The sequence below is a fragment of the Pyrus communis genome, chromosome 11 (genome assembly GCF_041283825.1).
Source record: "Pyrus communis isolate YQ-2024b chromosome 11, ASM4128382v1, whole genome shotgun sequence".
Taxonomy (NCBI): Eukaryota; Viridiplantae; Streptophyta; class Magnoliopsida; order Rosales; family Rosaceae; genus Pyrus; species Pyrus communis.
This window is the reverse complement of record NC_142575.1, coordinates 25,751,501-25,762,612: the sequence shown is the minus strand read 5'-3', so window position 1 is coordinate 25,762,612 and position 11,112 is coordinate 25,751,501.

Here is an 11,112-nt window from a genome sequence, read left to right as displayed (position 1 = left end):
GAAAAGAAGCAAGTGGAGGCTAAACTATTAGAGCTTGATGCAACGGAAATAAGGGAGGGTCTTGATCTCTTCTTGAAACTGGAAAAGGATGGTATACGGGCAAAACTTGAGAAGTTGTTGCTTAAAGAGAAAAGTCATTGGAGAATTAGAGCCAAAGTTGAATGGGCTCAAAAATGAGATAGTAACATTAATTTCTTTCACAAAATTGCAAACGGGAGAAGGAAAAAGAATTTATTGATACATTGGAGCTGGAAGGGGGAGGTATTGTGGAAGATATTGAAGTCATCGAACAAGAATTGATTCAATTCTTTGAAAAACTTTATTCCAGAAATTTGAAGGTGAGGTGGGGCTTAAAAGGCATTTATTGGAGCCTAATCAGGGAAGGGGAAGCAATATGGCTGTAGAGGGCTTTTGAAGAAGAGGAAATAAAAAAGGCAATGTTCGATTGTGGGGGTGATAAATCACCAAGTCCTAATGGTTTTACTGTGGAATTATTTCAGCAACATTGGGAGGTGGTAAAATCAAATATTCTGAAGGTTTTCAATGAATTTCATAGCAGCGGAATCATCATCACAATCACAAATGAAACATACATTTGTCTCATACCAAAGAAAGCAAATTCAATTGGTGTTGCCTATTATAAGTGATGCGAGATTTATACGCGCACAAATTAAACCCTCTTTTCGTCAAATTGTAGTATATGTATAAGTAGGGATCGTTCTGGACCGGGGATTAGGAGGGATTGTTAATCACTTGGATTTGACTCAAAAACGTAAAAACGTAATATAAAACACTAAACTAGACTCAAAGAATGTAAAACTAAACTTTAAAACACTAAAACAAACCAAAAGACTCAAACAGTACCCAAAGCACTCGAAACTGCCTTAAAAACACTTTCTGGGCAGTTTTGAGCACCTTGAGTACTTTGGACGAATTTTGGGAAACAAAATGAATGAAAACACTTATAAACACAAACTAAATGTAATTCTAACTAATCTAACACTTTAAAATAAATGGGGGATTGGTTTTGACGAATTTAAAACTAAAACAGAAACTTGGAAACAAAACAGATTGTACAAACGAAATTGATAGAATAGAATGATGAAAAACTAGTTAGAGGGTTCCTTATCCACACATGAACATAAGCATATAATTTGACTCCCAGTTATGACTTCAACGAACGATGAATGACAATGCTCCAAGTTAATTAGGTTCGCTTAAATTAACTTTCAGATTTCCCTAGATCATTGGATTGGATGATTGCATACGACAATCCAAAGCATTCCTAATCAAAGTCCCTAACCATGGAATATGCATGATAGAGACATTCAACAAAGATCATTAAGTTCAACGGAAATCATAAATATCGACTAGGCATTCATAACTATGGAATACGCATGTTAATCCAGCCTAGAGTTTACTAAACACAATCGTGACTAGCGATCTTTACTACTCATGAATATAAGTTCATAACGATTAGGTGAAATTCCCTTATATCCTAGCATCAAGTTTAGGCATGCAAATTAAGTGTCGACCCTCAACCCACATACATAAACAAGTTCTTAATCAAAACAGAAAAGTAACCCACATCTAAAGTTCATGAGTTCATAACTGGAGTAAATCAAATCATAACCAACATATGTCCATGGCTTCAAATTCGCCTCTAACTAAAAAGAAATTAGTTCCACATGTTTAACATAATTGAACGACAAGTTAAATTAAACATGAAAACAGAAACAAGAAAAGAAAGAACAAATGGATGGAAAGTTAGCTACGGGGTTCATCTCCACATATGTTATACTTGCATAATAAAATGATTTCCAATTGCGTTTCAATAAATCATTAATTCTCAATTCCCCAAGTTAACCGTGATGCACTAATTAACCTTCAAATCTTCCTAACGTTATTGAATTGGATGATTGCATACGACAACCCAAAACATTCCCCACAAGTCCCCTACATGATTGCATAATAGAGATACAAGCAAGAATCATTACGCTCTATGAAAATTATAAGTATTGACGAGGCAATTGTAACTATGAATGCATGATACTCTTGCCAAGAATTCATTTAACGCGATTGTTTATAAGCAACCTCCACTACTTGTGAATATAAGTTCGTAATATTCATGCATGAAAATTAAGTGTGCACTCTTAATAAACATACATAAATAAGTTATCAATCAAATAGTTAAACAAATTGAATCCACAACTTATGAAACGCAATTAGAAGTAATCAAATCAAAACGCAAGCATAAACATATATTTCGAATCCCCCCTAGCCAAGGGGGGTTTAGTTCCTCATGGTACAAAACAAAGAGAATGAAAGAAACAACTAAACATTCCAACAACTCAAACTTGAATTGTATGAACGTTTAGGCACTCTTCTCTTCCATGCCTCATTCGTACAAAACAAAGAGTATTGAAATTAAACATAGAAATCAAAGAAACACCTAAACATTCCAAGAACTCAAACTTGAATTGTATGAACGTTTAGGCACTCTTCTCTTCCTCTTCGTTGTAGCACAAGGTCTAAGGATAGTTTGATGGTGTGAATGGTTTGGGGAGTGGTGGAGGAATGGAAGAGGAGTTGTGGAGATGGAAGGATGGTGTTTGGATTGTAAGGGAGAGTCACGGCAAGGGTGGTTTATGGTCTACATTTCTGCAATGGATGAGTGAATATGGAAGAGTGTATGAATGAGTGAATGAGAATGAATGAGAATGCAAGGGTTTTTATAGGAGGAATGGAGGTGTAAATGGCTGTTTGTTTAAGCATGCATGTGGATGGTTAATGATGAAAAACAGCTAGGAAAGCATGTGAAAGCTGGAATTGCATGTGTGTGCATGTGAAATCTGCCAAGATGGGGGAAAATATGGAAAATGGAAGTGTATGAATGTGCACGGCTAGGTGGAGTGTGTAAGGGAATATGTGGTGGATGATTAAAGTGCATGTGTTGGCTGAATTGTTTGTAGATGCATGTGCAATGATGGAGAGTTTGCATGTGGAATAATGATCAAATAGTGAGGGGATCTCACGGCAAGGATGTGGATTTTCTGTAAATGCAAGGCATGGCTGGAATGATTGTGTTTGTTTGAATGTGCATGTGATTAAATTAAAGGATGCAAAGTAAATGAGTAATGAATGCATGTGTTGAATTATGAAGATGCATGTGCAATGAAGTGGAATGACAATCTGAAATGGGATAGGTACCCACGGCAAGGATGAAGAAATGATTATGGATGCATGTGTTGAATGATTTCTTGGTGAGGGATGTGGAAGATTGCATGTGGATTAAAGGGGTGTGAATGATTATGGGATGCTGGAAATCTGGAGGAGGAGCCACGGCAATGATGATTTCTGGTGGTGTTTGGGTGTATGTTTGAATGGTGCATGTGGGTGAAGGTGTGGCTGCATGTTTGAATGATTAAAGGGACATGTGGGGGTGGAAATGATGAATGAAATGCATGTGAATGACAGTTAGATATGTTGATGAATGCATGTGACTTGTTTGTGGTGAGTGAATGCATGTGCAAAGCTGGAAATGCAATGGGAACTCACGGCATGGATGTGTTTTGGGTGCATGTGTGTGTTGAATGGTGTCCTTTAATTATGCACGGGTTAGGGCTGTTAAGGGGAGAGAAATGGGAGTGAATGTGGCTTAATGATGAAGGGGGAAAGGTGGATGAATGATTAGGGTCTTGTAAGGGTGGAAATGCATGTGGAGTGCATGGTTGAATGATTATGTGTGAGGTGTGGCTGAGATGAAGGAGTGAAGTCACGGCACAAAGGTGAATGGGTGATGTGTGAATGTGTTGATGGTTTATGGAGATGCATGTGCAATGGATAAAGGAAAGGTTTAAATGTCCTAGAACTAAAGGGAACAAGGTTCCAACACTTTGGTCTTCAATTAGGTCTTCAATTTCGTCCAACACTTTGGCTCCAAGCATAGGCTATCCATCCTTAGCCCAAAAGTGCTCCAAAAGTCTCCAAAATGCATCTTTTTGCTCCTTTAGCCCTTTGGACCTACAAACACACGAAAATAGCTTAAAGTACTAAAATAACTAAAGAAACATAACGTAAATGCACGAGAACAAGCCATTGAAGTCGCATGAATATGCTCCTATTAATAAGCCTATAAGCTTGACAATGAGTTTATACAAGATTTTGTCAAAAGTGTTGGCCTCTAGACTAAAGGAGGTAATTAGTGGCATAATCTCACAGGTTGAAGGAGCTTTTGTGAAAGGAAGGCATATTCTTGGTACAATTCTACTGGCCAACAAAGTGGTTGAGGAAACAAGGGTGAAAGAGAAGGAAGGTATTGTGTTCAAAATTAATTTTGAAAAAGCTTATGATCACATTGATAGGGATTTCTTAGTTAATGTGTTGGAAATAAAAGGGTTTGGTGATAGGTGGAGAAAATGGATATTGGGCTGCTTGAAATCTACCAACTTTTCCATCATAATAAATGGCCGACCAAGGGGTAAGTTTGGAGCATCAAGAGGACTTGGACAAGGTGATTCTCTTTCTCCTTTATTATTTAATATTGTAGTAGACATCCTCAATAGATTACTGGGAATAACCATCGAGGGTGGCCTGATTGAGGGGTTGGGTGTTGGTAATAAGGGTGTGGAAGTTACTCACTTGCAATTTGCCGATGACACATTTCTTTTAATCTGGAAGTGAGTAAGGTTGGACTAATCTTTTATCAGTAATTGATTGTTTTTGTTCTATCTATGGATCGAAGTTGAATAAGGGCAAATGCTCTTTAATGGGTATTAATGCGGAGCAAGAAAAATTAGAGAGATTGGATGGTTTATGGGGATGCAAAGTAGGCTCTTGGCTTGTCAAGTATTTGGGTCTTCCTTTAGGAGGTAATCCTAGAGCTATCTCCTTTTGGAACCCGATTGTGGAAAAAGTTGAAAAGAGATTGCAAAGTTAAAAGTGTGCCTTTCTTTCAACAAGGGGAATATTAACTTTAATTCAATTAGTGTTAGGAAGTTTACCTATTTATTTTCTATCTTTGTTCAAGATTCCTAAAGGAGTAGTCAGGACTCTAGAAAGCTTAATGCCGAAATTCTTATAGGCTGGTGTTGGTGAAGATAAGAAAGATCAGCTCATTAATTGGCAGACAGTTTCAAAATCGAAAGAAGAAAGGGGTTTATGTATTGGCAATCTATTGGTAATAAACAAAGCTTTGTTAGCTAAATGGTTATGACGTTTTCGTCGAAAGTGATTCCATCTGGCATAAAGTGATTAGCAGCAATTATGGTCTTAGTGACAATGGTTGGGATTCCAAGATAGTTCAGTTTGGAACAAGTAGAAGTCCTTGGAAGGATATTTCCAAAGGGTATAGTTCTTTTCTGGAGTGCTGACGTTTTGTTCTTGGTAAAGGATATGAAATTAGATTTTGGGAAGACATTTGGCTAAGCGAAAGATCTTTACAAGTCTCATTTCCTAGGTTGTTCAACTTATCCATATTTCATAACAAGAGTATTTCTAGTGTTGCTAGTATTGCTAAACATTCTTTGAATTGGGACTTTGGGTTTCGAAGGAATTTACATGACGTGGAATTAGACGAATTGTCATATTTCTTGACAAGTTTGTATCGGGTTCACATTCACCCTTCAAGGGTTGATCCAAGAAATTGAATACTTGATTCTTCAAGAAGGTTCTATGTTAAATCTTACTGCGATTATCTTCTCAAAAGCTATGCTGATAGGCTATTTCAAGCTTATGGCTTGGTTTGGAAATCTAAAGTTCCTAATAAAGTGAAAGTCTTTACTTGGTTAATAGCTTATGGGAAAATTAACACTTGTGAGTTGTGACATGCTCCAAAAACGGCGACCAAGCTCGTGTCTATAACCTGATTGGGGTGCATTTTATGCAAGAAATGTTTAGAGTCTGTTGACCATCTATTTCTTCACTGTCCGGTGGTTTTAAATCTCTGATTGAAGTTGTTTAAGGAGTTTGGTATCAATTGGGTTTTACCCAGGTATTGTTATTCTCTTATGGTAGAGGAACATAAATTATCAGGAAAATGGAAGAAAATCAAGGTCTTATGGTGATGTATAGTTTCATCTATTTTTTGGGTCATTTGGATGGAAAGAAACAAGAAGATTTTCTAGGACAACGAAGGCAGTATAACGGAGGATATGTGGGATAATGTTTGGTTATTGTCATCTATGTGGGCTTCAATTACTATAGAATTTAGAGATTTATCTTCTTTTTTTTCTTCAGAAATTTGCATAACTGGAATGTGGCTATTAGTTAGTTTTGTGTTGTTTTTAGAGTTTCTTAATGTTTGGGTGATTGTGCTTTTATCTTGTTTTGTTTGTGCCTTTGTGGACTTCTTGTCTGCTTTTGTATTTTTATTGTTTCTTTGCAATAAAAATTAAAAAGTGTCACAAAATTCAACTTTAAGTACGAAAGTTTAAATTTCTCAATATTGGGGTAGTAAAGTGAGAATAACCCAAAAAAATGATAAAAATCCTTCTTTATGTTTGGCTTAAAACTGCAATTAAAGCCACTTAGTATGATTTAGAGAACTTCTACTGTAGGAAGGCCCTTAGACCATCTCCAATGGTGACCTAAAACCTAAAAATATTTAGCCCAGAAAATTTAGGTTTTAGCCCAGAAACAGCTTTTCTACTCCAACCCTTTTGGCTTAAAATTTTAACCCTAGATTATCAAAGAATGAATTAAGGCTATTTTTTTTTAAATTAACTTTTTTTAAAAAAAAAATTTTATGTAGACTATCCTAAATTAATTTTATGAACATTTTAACCTAAAAATATTTAAATTTTGATAAATTTTGAAAAATCACTAAATCAATACATGAAAATCAAGATAAACCACATAAACTTAATACCAACGACATTTAATAAACCATTCAATTATTCTAAAATTATTCTAGCCGTTGGATTTAAATTTGGACCGTTAGATCTTTTTTTTTTACAGTTATATTTAATTATATTTGATCTAAGCCGTTGGATTCAATAAATACATAAATATAAAACTAAAAAAAAAAAAAAAGTTGTCGTTGGATCCATTTAACATCACCATTCAATTACAAAAAGTAGCCGTTAGGCTGTTTTTTTCTTTGAAACATGAGGGAACAACCCCACGTGGGGTTGTTGTTTGGCAGACAGTCCTAGCGCGTGCAGCGCGTGCGTGCGTCCCAAAGTGGAAACTGGGCTTCACAGCCCCAGTTTCAATCTCAGTTGGTGGGGCCCATTTTGGTTTGTGGCTTAAATCTGGGCTGGTATTTGACCCTCAAATGAGTTTTAGGTTTTAGGTTAATTTTAGGTCATGGGTTGGAGTAGATTTTAGGGGGGGAAAAAAAGGGAAATTTTAGGTTTTAGGTCATTGTTGGAGATGGTCTTAGGGCAACTGCCTATTGAATCCCCTCTACTAAATAGTAACTACCTTTAATTAACAGTAATCACCTTTTGCATCTTCATCTCTAACTGAATAGCTATGGAAATAGGCAATAAAATATTAGTATTTTTTTATTTTATAAAATAATACAAAATAATTTTATTTGTAATTTTGGATAAGATTTTTAATCGTTCTCGTTGCGCTATATGTCATTATCCGAAAAGACAATTTTTGGTGATAGATTTCGATAAGATTTTTAGCCAATGCCGTCGCGCCACGTGTCGTTACCTTTTCGGAATCGTTAATGATAGATTTCCGATAAGATTTTTAACCAATCACGACGCACCACGTGTCACAATTGTTTACAATCTTTGAGGATAGATTTCGATAAGATTTTTAATAAATGACGGCGTGCCACATGACATTATCTACAACCTAATCCTTTCTTTTTCCTCCCTATAACCCACCATCCATCTTAAGAAATCACACACCAAAATCAAAATCTCTATCCTTATTCATAGTTTTTGCTTTCTTTTTACAATGTCTTCTTCAAGGATGTTGTGGGAAATCGATGAGCAAGAGAAAGATTTGTTTAAGCAAGGGGAAGAAATGTTCAATCTCTAGGGGGCGAAAATGAGATGGAAGAGGATGAAGATGATAAGCGTAAGAGGAGAGATGACGAAGCAAGAAGCTAAAGAGCCTCACATTCCCATCGAGTCATCCAAGTTGTGGCTGAGATCTCCAGGCCCAACCGTTCCGCAAACATTGATAGAAGCAGGCAACGATGAGGTAAGGATCTCTTAGACGATTATTTTGTCTGTAACAGTGTATTCCCTGATACGTACTTCAAATGTCATTTTAGAATGGAACGACATTTGTTCAACAAAATCATGATTGCTGTTTGCAACCATGATTCTTACCTTGTGCAAAAGAATGATGATTTTGGTGTCATGGGTCTCTTTCCTGAGCAAAAAGTTATTGCTACCTTGCAAATGCTTGCATATAGAGCATTTCAGACCAAGTGGAAGAGATAGCGAGGATGGGGAAATTAACCATTCTGGAGTCCCTGATGAGGTTTTGCTCCTTAGTCGAATCTATCTACACCATAGAGTACCTTCGGAGACCTACAACAATGGATTTGCAAAGGCTTCTGAAGAAGAGTGAGATGCGAGATTTTCTTGGCATGATTGGAAGCATCAACTGTATGCACTGGACCTGGAAAAATTGTCCAAGTGCATGACAATGAGCTTATGGGGACAGAAAATGAGCAAAAAATATCATTTTGGAGGCGGTGACATCATTTGATACATGGATTTGGCATGTTTTTTTTGGTGTTGTGGGAGCTCAAAATGACCTCAATGTTCTTACCAAGAGTCACGTATTGGGTCAACGGACATAAGTACCATGAACCATACTACCTAGCAGACGACATTTACTCAAGGTGGACATCGTTTGTCAAAACAGTGCCACATTCGTGAAGTGAAAAGGAAAAGCAATTCGCAAGCTGTCAAGAGGGGTGTAGAATGGATGTGGAGCGTTGTTTTGGTATCCTCCAAGCTCATTGGGCAATTATCATGGGTGCTGCTAGATTGTTTGATTTGGAGTCACTTCGATCCATCATGATGATGTGTATCATTCTTCACAACATGATTATGGAAGATGAGTATGATTATGATGTCATTGATGAATATGAGCCAAACACGATGAATAATCCCAAAACACAAATATATTGTGCTCATGACGCCACCGAATAACCTGTGCAACACGAGTCATTAGAAAGGGATAGACATTACAATGAAAGGCTCATTCAACGATATACTTCAATTCAATCCTCATATATTCACAAAGCCCGGCAAATTGACTTGATAGAACACCGGTGGAATTGAAACATGCTCAAGAAACTTAAGTTCATTTAGTGTTTTTTTTTTTTTAATTTTTAATTTTTTATTTGGTGTGATTTTTAAGTTCATTTGGTGGGTTTTTTTTTTTATTTTTTTATTTTTTTTATTTTGTGTGTTTGTAATTTTATTTGGTATGTTTATGTAATTTTATTTGGTGTGCTTATGTCCTTTGAATAAAGATTCTCTTAGATTAAATAAAGTACCAAATTAAATAAATATACTCTTAGTTTGAATAAATAACTAAATTCAATAAATCGGAAATTACATAAGGTACTCTATTCAATAAATAAGAAATTACAACCCAAAGTGATTGGAAAATTATGGGCTCTGATTAAAAACAAATTCTCTAGTCCCTCATGAATGGAAAATCATTACCTAATCAATTTGTGGTGCTAGGACCATCTCCTCTTGCTCTCGCTTCTCTTGCACGCCTCCTTCGCACCACGTCCGCTTTCTCTGAATTCCAAAAATATTTAGAATTCGGAGACATCGCCTCTACAGGCTCCTTCATAATGTCACGATCTTGTTGAGCCATTCTTTCGTCTTTAAGCTCTTCTCTTTCTTGCCTAAGTAGCTCTTTTTCTTTCTCATTAGCTTGAAATAATCTCTCAGCAGCTGCAACTTTTGCCTCATCTCTTGCCTTATCAGCCTCAAATTTAGCCATTTCCCGCGCCAAAGTCAATTCACCTTGGCGAGCAAGTTCTTCCATATATTTTGCATAAGCAATTCCTTTTCTCTTTGAAGCCTTCTTACCTTGAAGCCTAATTGGATCTTGTTCAGGGGTCGCTTCCGGCACTTGTTCTGTGTTGCTCCATGAACATGCAAGCCATGATCGGGCGTAGAGTGTAAAGGGGTGTTGTTCATGACAACTTCTAGACCGACAGGCACAACTTTGAATTTAGGACAATCTTTGACAATATTCCAACATTCTCACGGGGTGAATGATTTATTTTTGTTTTTGGCATTATACCAAGCTTGTGCTTGAAGTGTCTACACAATGCAGGAGAAGAAATAATTATAATCAAAGTAACTAATGTAAATTTGGGTATAGTACAAACAAATAAATAATATATAGTTACATGATCCACGAAATTTTCCCCACTTCGAATATTACTACTAGCTTGTGCCAAGGCATTTCTCCAATGAGTAAACAATTGGCTGAGTATTCTCCAACGAGTGGAGAGTGATTGTTCCGTTCTTTTCCTGCTAATTTTCTCAAGAAAAAGGGTATGAATATTGCTCCACATTTCTCGCAATTGCATCTCATTACCCGTAATTGGATCATGAATAACTTCGACCCAGCTAGAACACAACGTAACATCTTCAATAAGCGTCCAATTCGTACCTGCATCATTAGCCATTTTGTTGGAAACAAAAGTACATAGAAACTTTGAGAGAAAGATTGGAATGTGGTTGAAAGTACTTAAGAAAATATAAAATTGTAGTGTAAGGAAGAAGATAATAAGAATGTATTTATAGAAAAGTAAAATCAATTTTATTTTTAATTTTTTAAAAAAAATTCGGATTTTTTATTAACTTAATTAATTTTTGCTGTTGGATTAAAAAAAAATTGAAATCCAACCCTCCAAATTATGCCACGTGGCACAATGATAACATATGTGATTTTTTTTCCTTTTTTCTTTTTTCTTTTAATTTTTAAAGGCGAATAGCGTGGACTGTTGATCTGGAATTCAACAGCTGATATTGTGCCACGTCATTTAGCCGTTGGGGGAGGTTTGAAGATTTTTTTGATCGTTGGAAATTCAACGGTCCAAAAAAAAAATCCGTTGAAATCCAAAGGCCGAGAAGGTGCCACAAGCCCCGAGAAACGGTA